This window comes from Anomalospiza imberbis, chromosome 1 (assembly GCF_031753505.1).
Source record: "Anomalospiza imberbis isolate Cuckoo-Finch-1a 21T00152 chromosome 1, ASM3175350v1, whole genome shotgun sequence".
Classification (NCBI taxonomy): domain Eukaryota; kingdom Metazoa; phylum Chordata; class Aves; order Passeriformes; family Viduidae; genus Anomalospiza; species Anomalospiza imberbis.
The window spans coordinates 27,503,527-27,516,147 of record NC_089681.1 but is presented as its reverse complement, the minus strand read 5'-3'; positions in this window follow the sequence as shown (position 1 = coordinate 27,516,147).

Below are 12,621 nucleotides of genomic sequence, written 5' to 3'. Positions count from 1 at the left end.
GCATTTTCATAATCTTGGAAGCTTCTGTTTCATGTGTAACAAAAGCATTATGAACATAATTTATGAAAACCATGCAAAAAATAGTTATCATTTTCTGCTCAGTATCCAAATCCATTTTTCTCTCATAGTTCCCTATTCCATTCACAAGGTGTTGCTATGCAGGCAAGCTAAAGAAAATTGGTCCACAAAGTCTATGAGAATGATTTTAAATTATATTGGTATTGTTGGGAAGCAAGACTATTTTGAAATATAAGGTAAAACCAGCACAACTTGACAAGTGAGTACAGTAGCTCTGAGCATTTCTCAGCAATGAAATGTTCTGGCCACAAGAATGAAAGAGAAAGAGAAAATAAAGGCACTTGTGTACAGCAGTTACAGCCCTGTGTTAACTGTCCATGCCCTTACAATATTCAGCTATGGAAAACTGGTAAGAAAATCCTCTGAGAGACTGCTTAGGTAAAACACAGAGTGCTACAGGGAATACAGAGTTGCTGGGATTTGGGTGGTGGAATAGTAACTCATTTGAAACAAAAATGGCTTGAAGTTTTGTAGCTGCTATAATAAGTACTTTTTTCCTGATTAACCCCTCAAAGAAAGATTGTTGTTCCACATTTACACAAACAGAATTAATCCACAAGTATCATACTATTTTAACAGAAAACTAGTTTGCAGAGCATCCATCCCATATAAATCCCACTAACCAAACAAAAATGTTTCTAAAGGTTACATTTAAGTCTTTCAGATACTGTCCTGGCTACATGACTTAGCAGCCTAAGGAAATGGAGAAAAAACTTTGCATAACCACTCTAGTGGTGTATTACTATATACAGATATATGAATATATCTATGGTATGTAGCTATGCATATGTGCAAAAAATATTCTTCCATTGCTTTGTGCTTTAGATAATTAGAACTAGAGACAACTAAAGTTGTGTAAAATAAGAATCAAACTCATCCCTACTGACAGTCATTAAATGAGTACCTTCAGGGTCTACTCCAACTGGATTCTTAAGCAGAAACAGTGGTCAGTGTTCATTCTATGAGTAGTTATAGCAGCATTTAACAAATTATTTAAAGAAAAAGAAATTATATTGCTCCTGATAAAATTGCTGCTGCAGCAGGACCACTGTGGAACATGGTGGAGGAGCAGAGGATTTACAGCATGGCAGAGCTGCAGCTTGAATCTGGTGCTGAGATCTGAATGAGCATTCTGACCTCAGTCAGAATGACTGAGGAAATTATTGAAAGGGGATGTTTTGCACTCGTACTCAATTTACATTTCAAGAAACCTCCCCTATATACTTAATTATTTTCACATGTCTGCCAGCATGCCATGATTTTGATGATTCTTTCAAGTGGTAAGCTTCAAAATTTGTACGTGATTTTGGTCAAACTTAGTGAGGATTCGACACTTAGCAATAAATAATCAATCACATTAATCATTTACCCCTTCTTCAGAGGTTTGGCCTTGGTGTTTAATCCACAAGGCAAGGGACGGATTTCATAAATATCTGTTTACTTGAGTGGTCACATTAATTGTAAATACACTTACAATATCATTCCTTTTTTTTTCATTCTATCATCCTATTTTTATCATTCTATAGTTTTTCTATCATTCCTTTGATAGAAAAGCTATAGGTCATAGAACCACAGAATGGTTTTGGTTGGAAGCGACCTTAATGATCACCTAATTCCAAGCTCCCTGCCCTGGGCAGACTTTTCATGAGACCATCCAAGCTGACCTTGAACACTTCCAGGGATGAGACATCCACAACTTCTCTGTGAAACCTGTCCCACTGTCTCACCACCCTCACATTAAAGAACTTCTTCCTAATATCTAGATTTTTTTTTCCTTTCCTTTTTTTTTTTTTTTCACCAGACTGTTTTATATTCTGGTCTCCATCAGTAATCTACATTAAAAAGAGGACACATTTTTATGTAATATGTGATATCGAGCAAATCAGCATCGAAACAGTTCTTAGTTCTATACAAGACAACTTTCAGTGATACATGTCAGGAGTTTTACTGTGTTTGTGATGACATGCTGCATTACCTGCAATCAATGTGCCAGTGTCTGAAATTGTGTTTTGTAAATCTATTCAATGAGCACTATTATTTAATATTGTTTCAGAGAGAAACTTTATTACGTCCTGTCTCAGAAACATAAATATGTTTTTCGACAGCAAGCTATAAAAAAAATCAATTGTACTGATTTCAAGCATGAGTGACCTTTGAAATTTGGATTCTTCTAAAATTACATGAGGATCATTTGTAAGTGAATTGTAAGTTCCAAGTTATTTTTTTGTTAAGCTAACAAGGTGGGGAAACAGTAATCCAGGAGTGCTACCAGCCTTTATGGGTCTCATTTTGGTCAATTTTTTCCACACTGGATTTGGATGATTCAAGTCATGTCACAAGATAACGTGATGGAAGCAGAAAATTAATAACAGCAACAAGAAAAATAACAGAAATCAATGCCCAGGGAATCGCATATGGGCATCCATGTAGACAAATGACATTACTGAATTTTCTATCAGATGTAAACTTGAGGTTCAAGAGAAGCTCTGTGAAATTCCATTCAGTGCAGAGCTACAAAGAGAACACTTCTGCTGCTCCTGGTTAATCAAGGGAGTGAATAATCCAAACAGATATCAGATTTCCAGCAGCTTCCTCAGACAGCACTTTTCAAAGATGTCTTTACAGGGGACAAGTTCAAACTCTTCCCAACATCTTAACCCACCGTTATGTGGTCTTATATGTTAAACTGAGTTTTTTCAGAGAGGACAAAAGCAGTTAAGTGGTCTCCTCCCAGGAGTGAAGAGCATGACAGAATGGCTATGTGCACACCTACACACACACAACCCATGGACCTGCAAATGGAGCACATCCCATCTCCATGTTTAGGGCTAATGCCTTGAGGGCTGAAGTTGCAAAAGACTGAGCTCAGAGGACTAAAACTCTCAGAGAGTTTATGAGCTCCTCTTTAAATATGGTTTTAGAGACTGCTTTTCATGAGCAAATCTCAAGTAGTCACAGAAGAAGTTTGAATCATTTCTTAGCTACAGAGGAGGGATATAGGACATGGAGAGGTCATTTAGCTCTCACAGACTTCTCCTATTCTCTATTGGTAACAGCAAGAAGCTCAGAAGACTACATAGGACCATGGCCTAGTAAAATCATTACAAATTGAAAGACACTGATGTTACAGTTCATCATATCTTTGTGTTTCATTATGGGCAAAATTCTTAAACTAAATATTTCACATCAAGCTGGGTATAAATTTGCACTGCTGTGAATAATCAGCATAGTAATGGAGTTTAAATCTTAAGTCACATTTTCCTTTCCAGCAAATTCCCCAGTAGGGTGGTTCTAAGTTGACCATGTAAACCAGGTTTTGGAGCAAATATTGTGCAAAAACAAAATTATTTAATCTCTTCAAGCTAAGATGGTGCCTTCAGCAATGATAATCAGATTTTAGTGGTCTCCATAGCAATGCAGGTGAAAATTTAGAAAAACATTCAGCAGCAAATACAGAAATTCATAAAATTATAAATGCACCCCATTGAGGATTGGTTTGCAGGGATGCTGAGAAAGTTATGCTCACATTTGCGATTGAAAAGTATAGACTTTATTTACCATGAATCACTACAATTAAGCAAGGATTCTGCTATTGTAGCATGTTGCCTCTCAAGAACAATATTTCTACTTCCATATTTTTACAGATATTTTTGGTTTAAAAAACATAAAAATTACTGAGGTATTAATTTTAGTACATTCTTTTAGTTTAGGCAACACTGTATGCTTTAATACATAAAAATCTCAAAATCACCTGGCTGAAAGATTAAGCTCATTTACACAGAATAACAGAGACTATGAGGGAGACACATAAACTAGTAAAGATCTGAGCCAATGAATCTAAAACTGAAGCCTATAGAATCACAGAAACAACAAGGTTGGAAAGATCATCTGTCCAATGTCAATACAGCACCATCATAATCACCCCTCTATCCCCAAGTGCCACATCCAAGTGCCTCTTGGACACTTTCAGAGATGAGACCCCACCACCTTCCTGGGCAGCTTATTGCAATGCCTGACCACTCTTCCAGTGATTTTTTTTTCCTAATATCTAATCTGAACCTCCCCTGGTGCACTTTAAGGCCATTTCCTCTTTTGATACAGCAGAACAGACCAACCCCTACCTCATTGCAACCTCCTTTCAGCTGGTTGTAGAGAACAATGAGGTGCCACCCTGAGTCTCCTCTTCTTCAGACTAAACAACCCCAGTCACCTCAGTTACTCCTTATAGGACCCTTCACCAACTCTGTTGCCCTCCTCTGGCCATGCTCCAGCACTTCAATGTCCTTTTGGAAGTGAGTGGCCCAGAACTGGACATAGCACTTGAGATGTGGTCTCACCAGTGTCAAGTGTAGCGGGACAATCACTTCCCTAGTCCTGCTGCCACTATTTTTGACACAGGCCAGGATGCCATTGGCCTTCTTGGCCACCTGGGTACATGCTGGCTCATGTTCAGCTGCTGTTGACCAGCACTCCCAGCTCCCTTTCTGCTGAGCAGCTTTCCAGTGCTGTTCTCCCTCCCTGAAACAGTGCAGGGAGTTGTTGTGGCATTTTGCCTTATTGAACCTCATGCAATTGTCCTCAGAACATTGACCCAGTCTGTAAAAATCTCTCTGTAGAGCCTTCTTGCCTCCAGCAGATCAACACTCCTACCGAACTTGTTGGCTTACACGAGCACATGTGCTACCAGCTGAGGTTTTTCAGCCTATCCACAATTCCAAGTAGGGCAAAGACTTTCTCTGCATCTACTGATGGAGATGTGCCTCAGCTGCACATGACACAGCTGGACAGGAGGATCTCCGGAGGTCCCTTCCTACCGCAGAAATTCTGTGATGCTGTGATTCCATGTTATCGTAAAGTGACATACATAAAGTCTACACTAATAAAGCGCTGAAGATGCATAAGGAGAGCGCCAGAATCAGCATGTAACACCCATGTTATCTATATTCTCCATCACAAGAATCTCTTGCCTATATTTAAAATATGTCATGATCACTTATTGAAGCAGGAACCTTTTATCCAAGTAGAGTCCTGCGGTTGCTGAAGTCATGCTCAGCTTGCTTCCCCTCATCCTATTCAGGATGAACATTCATTCATAGCCATTGAACACTTAGTTCACAGAAAGAGGAACAGTTTCAGCTGGAAAGAATAAGAAAGGGCTATCTCAGAAAATTCTGCAGCCCTGTATCAGAGAGTTTGTAGTTGTAGACTCAAGGTCTCTGAGGTGGTGAGGGGAGCTGGTCCTGTCTATTCCATCTCTGAACTGCCTGTGCTACGTAATGAGCTGCTGGATAAAGAGGTACAAGAAGGGTGGAATTGGGTAAACACTGATCCCAGCTGTTCCCACTGAAGAAAAATATTCCTGAGATCCACTGCCAGATGAATCCCAAGAAGACAGGCCATACATTGCTTCAGGGAAAGAAACAGCAAATGGTAGTGACTGAAGAGCACTGAAGAAAGATGAACAAAGGGAAGACCCAGAGAGAGGAAACCAGCAAGACATTGCCTGTGGCAGCAGCTCTCTGGCCACAGAGAGCAATGCACAACTTTCCCAGGCATTGTCCTGGGGAAGGCTATGAGAAGATCAGAGAAAAGAATGAGAAACAATTCTTATCTTCACTTGCTGCACCTGTTGTGAACATGTGGAATGTGTTATGGAGATTTGTTTACCAAAGAGTGATTTCTTAATTGGCCAATGGTGATGGTGTTTAGATTCAAGGACCAATTGGGTCCACCTTTATCGTGGCTGTCGCAAGGGCGATGGGCTTCTTAATAAGTATAGTATAATAAAGTGATTGATCAGCCTTCTGAGAAGCATGGAGTCAATGCTAATTATTACCCAGCTGGGGGCCTGTGGCTACAATTGCCAAGGAACACAATATAGAAGTGCATTAGGAAGGACAGTAGAGCTGTTGAAAGGCAGAGTGACAGTCTATCCTGTTGCCAAAATGCCACTGGATGAAAACCTAGGTTTTGTACAGGATCCAAACAAGCATATCTAAATAGATACATGAAATAATCATACCAAGTATAAGGTGGGGAGAGCTCCTGTGTGCATACAGGTGGGCATGAGTTGTGTGACCAGGGCACACAGAGTTACTAAGTCTATGGCAATTTAGCCCAGATCCAGACTGAGCATGTTTTTGCTTTCTAAACCAAAGCAGTATGGGCAGGACAGCAGCTGAGGGCAGGCTCCAAGGACTGTGAGATTGAACCCTATATACAAGACATCTATATACAAACTTTCCAGTGGTTGTAGTCTTCATGGCTTAGAGAAAAACTGAGAGATCATGAGTCCTACTGGAGTCAATGGCAATACCACACACTCAAGTCCTCAGGAAGTCTTCCTTAGTATCTCAAAACAGAGACACCAAGGAAGCAATTTAGATGCTTAAACACAGATGTCTAGTGCCATCTTAGACCCTCCTTTAGATTCTCCACAAAGAAATAAGGCTCACATAGTCCTGACCATACCTGCCACTTCCAGAAGGATGTTTCAGTTACTATGGACTTACTCAGAGTCTCAAAACTTCAGTTTTGAAAATGGTTTTGGAACCATTTCAATATTTATAGATATTTATGTTGCTGAATGAGACTTCCAATTTTAACTGTGATGTTTTGATAGGATAACTGGGGGAAGATGCCAGTAAAAAAGGGCCAAGGTAGGTGAAGTAATGTTTTGAATACATTTTCAAACTAGAATCTGTAGCTGCATAATTCAGATTCATGTCAACAACAGTGTCCAAAAATCTGCTCATACAACAGAGAATTTCTTGTGCGAATTCATTGAAAGCTAGAAACCAGGTTGGACAAAGCTTACAAAAAAGTAAGTTGGCAGCAAAAATTAATCAAAGTTATTGGTAAATCCTATAATAGTTAAGTAGGAACTGAACCCCCAGTCCCACTGAACAAAAATAATTAGATGACACATATGCTAAATTATCCTTTTATCACTTATGAAAGAACACCAGACTGTGGCACCTATCATTGCCATTAGATGAACTATACCTCAGTCACACCTAGCCTCAATTATTGCCACAGTGCAAGCTGCAGCAGGTGATTTCATAATATATCCCAGCCTAGCTGTCTTACTGCTGGGCTTCCAATTAAAAGAAAACTACTGAAAGCCCATTTTCTCAGTTTAGCACTGCAGGAACTTGAAAAATAAGAATAATTTCTCACCATGAACTGTGAAATGAACATAAAAGTGCTGTAGACTTCATTTTTTCCCCGTATGAATTACAGGTTCACCTCTGGTTCAAAGTTAGCTCAGTAGTTACACCAAAGCAGCCCTGCAACCCAGGTGCAAACCTGGCTGAAAAGCACTCAGCCCTGGCCAACACAGTCATTTTCAGGGATGGGAGGGCTGAATCCCAGGGGCAATTCAACCACGAGGGCTGTGGCATCCTTACAAACACATTTCTTTGTCTTTCTGTTTTAATAGCAGCAAAATAATATAAAGGAGATAAATATGGTTTTATACAAACTTGTGTATGAAATCTAATTAGTTTCTTTTTTAATATATAGACATCTTGTGCATCCTTTCTGTTGCAAAGTAATACTCTGTCTTTCTCTGGCTGACACAGGGACATCCATGTGGAAGAACATGAAAAGAAGCAGGTAGGAGAAAGGTACAAGGTTTTCTGTAAGATACTGGTCTTTTTTTTTTTTTTTTTCCAAAGACCCACCTATTCTTTTATTAGTGCTACATTGATAATTACTGACCAGTAGTGTTCTTGTTTTGTATATTGCCTTGTCAAACTTTTGTTGCACGGTATATTCATGCTTATATACTCATATATCTACTGCAAAGTTTCTTTTGAGACCATCATCAGCTAAAACAGCATTAGGGAGACCAGTTTTGAGAATGATATAACAGATTTAGAAGCACATCCAGCTACATAATTTGAGTATAAAAAGGCAAAAATACAAATGCAGAGGCTTTGCATTTCTTTAAAATCTATTCTTCAGCTCTGAGTTTCACAGAGTCCTTCTTGTCCAAAACTGAGGGTTAGAACTGCAGTATCTGAACTACTTTCACTGAATTATAATTATAAAGTTCTTTGTTTCTTTGTGAGATAGGTAACATAAAACCAAGAGCTGGAATAGTATTCAGAAAAGTATTAGCTATTCTGTGGATAATGAAAACTCCAAGAATATATGAGCAGCAAGAGTTCGCCTTTTAAGAAAGGCATACACTTTTTTTTCTCAATTGCATAAACTAAACACTGACAGCTCAAAGGGAATGTAAAAACAGGTTATTCCATTAATATTTACCTGGGGATTTTGAACACCTCTCTCTGCACCCTTGAAGTGCAACATGATCAGAGACTGTATAATAGGACTTGATAAAGGCAAGTTGAAGCTTAAAAGACATGAAGACATGAAGCTTAAAAGACATGAAGATAGACATGTTACAACTGTATATTTTTAGTGTTACTGAGCAAAATTGTTCTGTAATGACTCCCTCCCAGCATAAGCAAGAGAATGCTATTGTGTTTCAGCCTACATTGAACTTCCTATGCTTCCGAGAAATACAAATACACTGCTGGTAACTCAGGAGGTGAAACTACACCAGCATTTCCTGCTTCTTTGGAAAACAAAAAGGCACAAGAGTATCTCATATGCTCAGGCTTAGCTAAAAGACTGTTGCCCAGCCCACAGCACTGCAGTCTAGTTTCTTACACTTACAATTAATCTAGTGATAATTCCTAGCTGTTCTGCATATTGCTATTAGAATGGGTACACCAGAGGCTTCTGGCCTGCTGTGATTAGGAATAATATGATACAGCTCTTATTATCAGCATGAAAATTAGAGTTTTCTGGTCGAAACTGCATAGGTTTGCACTCAGTTTTGTAGTGTTTTGTCCTATTTTTATGTATAAAGAATGCACTAAATCATAAGTGGAATTACTGTACTTACTCTGAACTAAAAGTTACTTTTCTGAGCAGTTTTAAAAGAAGGTGTTAATAATTTCATTTGTTGCATTTATTTAGTGATTAAACTAAAGGAAAGGCAACTTATCAGACCTTTGCTCTGTTCCCAATTATCTGCCCATTGGCAAGTCCTGCATTCAGAAGCCCTGGCAAAGGAAGGGAAGCCAAGAAATTCCAGCTAGATTTCTTCTCTGTCTTGTTTAGTGTTGAGTTGAGGACTGTATGTCACCAATTCAATACAACTGAAGGGTTTTGTCCAAAGGAAGTCTTTAAACTTATATTATTCTTAAGAGAAACCTGTTGAACCACAACACTGAGGCTACATGATATTTTTGTTTAAGGCAGTTCACTTAATCTGGTGACCATCACTGAGTGAGGAGTACAGGAAGGGATAAGACTTACAGCTAGGACTATTAGTGTCAACTCCCAGTCCTCGAGGTTTTTTTTAGGGTAAAATAAAACTCATAAGCTCAAACTAGGTCAATCTGATACCTGCAAATGAGAGGAGGTTCCCCAGCTGAGGACTATCCCAGGCAGCAGCAGTGTTGTCCAGTGCTTTGCATCCACCACATTTGAGCTTGAGGAGTGTGTTAAATTAACTGACTGAGTTAATGGAAAGAATCTTCTAATTTTAGGAGAGGATAAGCACGACATATTTTGGGGTTTTTGCAAGGTCAGACTTCCAGCTTGCTCCCAGTTTAAGCGCACAGTCACAACAGATGACTCATAGAAAGCAGGAATGAGAGGCCAGGAAAGGGAAGAGCAGAAAAGATCTTTTGGAATTTTTCTGATCTGGCATCAGGTGAAAATAATCTGCCAGAGCTTTTTATTTCCCTTCAAGCTTAATTCAAATAAGTTACTTCAATCAGATGCAACAGCTATTCAGTAATTAGTAGTGCAAAACAGCACGGACCAGAGGTTAAGTTATCAGGTTTTCCTGGGCTTACTACAAAGATGATGCCACCAGAGAGCCAACAGCCAAGCAATTTTTTTAATTGTGTTCATATTCTTTATTTGCAATTTCAATTACATGCTTTACATATACATCCCCTCTGTTTAGTGTTCAAAAGGCTGTATTTTCATACTTAAATGTGAAAGTTTTGCCACAGTATTGACTGTTTACAAAATTTTAATGTTCAAAAAATATACATAAAAATATATTTGAGACCTTTTGGATGACTTTTGATTATAACACCTCGCTAACCATCCAGGGAGATATACTTAATTTTTAAACCTGAATCTTCCCAGGTCCTGTCCTTTCTTGCTATTTGTAATTCAGTATACTAAAATCTAATACTTCCATAAACAAAGCATCACTCAAAGGAAGGAAATCACGCACATCTTCTACCTCCAACTCCAAGCTCAGATTTTTAGAGAAGCCCATAAAAGTTTGATTCTTCCTGACATATTGGAGCAAATCAGCATCTAATTCTTTTAGCTCCCTTTAGAAAAATATCATGTCTGAGGTAGGTATGGGCTACTCTTAAAAAAGAAAAAAATCAAACTTTCAGATACCTGTTTACTTGCTAAAATGAGTTCAATCTCTTCTCCATTTAATAAACAAACAATAAAAAAATCTGATGCAATCATCACAATTGCCTTAATTTTTACTCTGGTATTGCAAGGCATTTCTGAGGACTGAATGTTGTTTATGAACAGCTTGATTTTTCAATACACAACCTCATTTTCTCTCACCCTTTTTAATTCTTCTTGATTTTGCATATTTTCCATTATAGTAAATTTGACAGTCTTTGAATACACCAAATATAAACACACTATTAAATGGAATTTATGAGCATCAATTTATTTGGAAAGAAATCACCAAAATATCTGTTGAGTTTATAACTGGGAAAGCAGAAAAATTATTTCTTTCCAATATAAAAAAGTCTTTTTTATCTAAGCAAAGACTTATAGCAAGTGGAAGTTCAATATCATGCCTTTGAAAATTTCAGTCTGTTTAGACCAAAGTGAAGCAATTTGAAAGGAAGTATTAAATAATGAGAAGTAGTTATGTGTAATAATTTTCTAACATATTTGGATTTCTCCTCTCAGTCTCAGTCACTTTCCTATGTGCAGGATACTTTCCACTTCATATCCAGTTTTCAATTTAAAGTCTGAAGCTGTCTTTGAAGTATGTAATTTATAGCAAAAAGCACAGGCACAATAGTACTTCTCTTTTTCTCTGGTGTGCTGAAGGAAAAAATACATTGAGACCCCTCACTGTGCACTTAGACCAGTGTGGTAAAAGCATTGCCTAAATCCCAGCACTGAAGGAGTGGTAAGATTATTTATTCAGTCATAATGGAAGTCATATTTGCAACTATTCTGCTTTTACTGCTGATATGCAGTCCTCAAGACACAACTAATTTATTTGAATAATATCATGTCAGTATATAATATCTTAACAAATCTTATCCACATTATGATAGCTGTTTGGCTAGGAAAAGTGTTGACTTCACTTGGAAAAAGCAGACAGCAAAATCTGCTTCTCAAAAGTGCTATAAAGAAAAATATATTCCTTCTTCTTCTGTCCTCCACATAACATTGCATATACTTGAAAATTGAGAGGTCACGTTTTACCTCTAGGTAGGTTTTCTGCATTGCTATCTTCTGCTGCTCTCGAGGATCTGACAGCATCTGTAAAACAAGCCTGATAATCCCAGAGGAGAATTTCTAAATTGATTGCGTGGGGTCGGAGACAGTGACACAACACCAGTGGGTCAAACAGCATGTTTTATTGTTTCTTTTATAGGGAGTTCAGAACTCCTGGGTCTAGACAGGTCATTGGTCTGATCTTTTATGCCCCCCAGATCCTGGACCAGTGATATGCCTGCAGCTTAGTATGGAACATAATTGGCTGAGGTTCCTGTCTTTCGACCCAGAGGCTGGTTTTATGTACCTGGCTCAGCAGTTGAATTAATTGCCCAGTAAAAGCCAGCTTGTACTGTGATATAATGTTGCAACACTAAATTATTAAAATTATATTTAGAGAGAGCAGCAGCATTGCTGGGTTTTCTGAGAATTTATACATATAGATTACATGTAGGTTGCAAGTGGTGTTTCCCAGGGCTCAGTATTGGGGCAGCTCCTGTTTAATATATTTATCAATGATCTGGATGAGGGAATCGAGTGCCCCCTCAGGCATTCTGCAGATGACACCAAGTTGGGTGGGAGTGTTGATCTGCTGGAGAGCAGGAAGGTTCTGCAGAGGGATCTGGGCAGGCTGGATAAATGGGCCAAGGCCAGTTGTTTGAGGTTCAGTAAGGCCAAGTGCCAGGTCCTGCACTCGGGTCACAACAACCCCAGGCAGTGCCACAGGCTGGGCAGAGTGTCTGGAAAGCTCCTTAATGGAAAAGGACCTGAGAGTGCTGGTCAACAGCAGCTGAACACGAGCCAGCAAAGCGACCAGAAAGCCAGGGGCATCCTGGCCTGTGACAGCAATAGTGTGGCAGCTGGACTAGGGCAGGGATCATTCCACTGTACTCATGTAGTCACAGAATCAATCAGGTTGTAAAAGACCACTGAGACCATTGAGCCCAACCAATGACCAAACACCACCATGTCAACTAGACTATGGCACTGAGTGCCACATCCAGTTTTTCCTTAAAC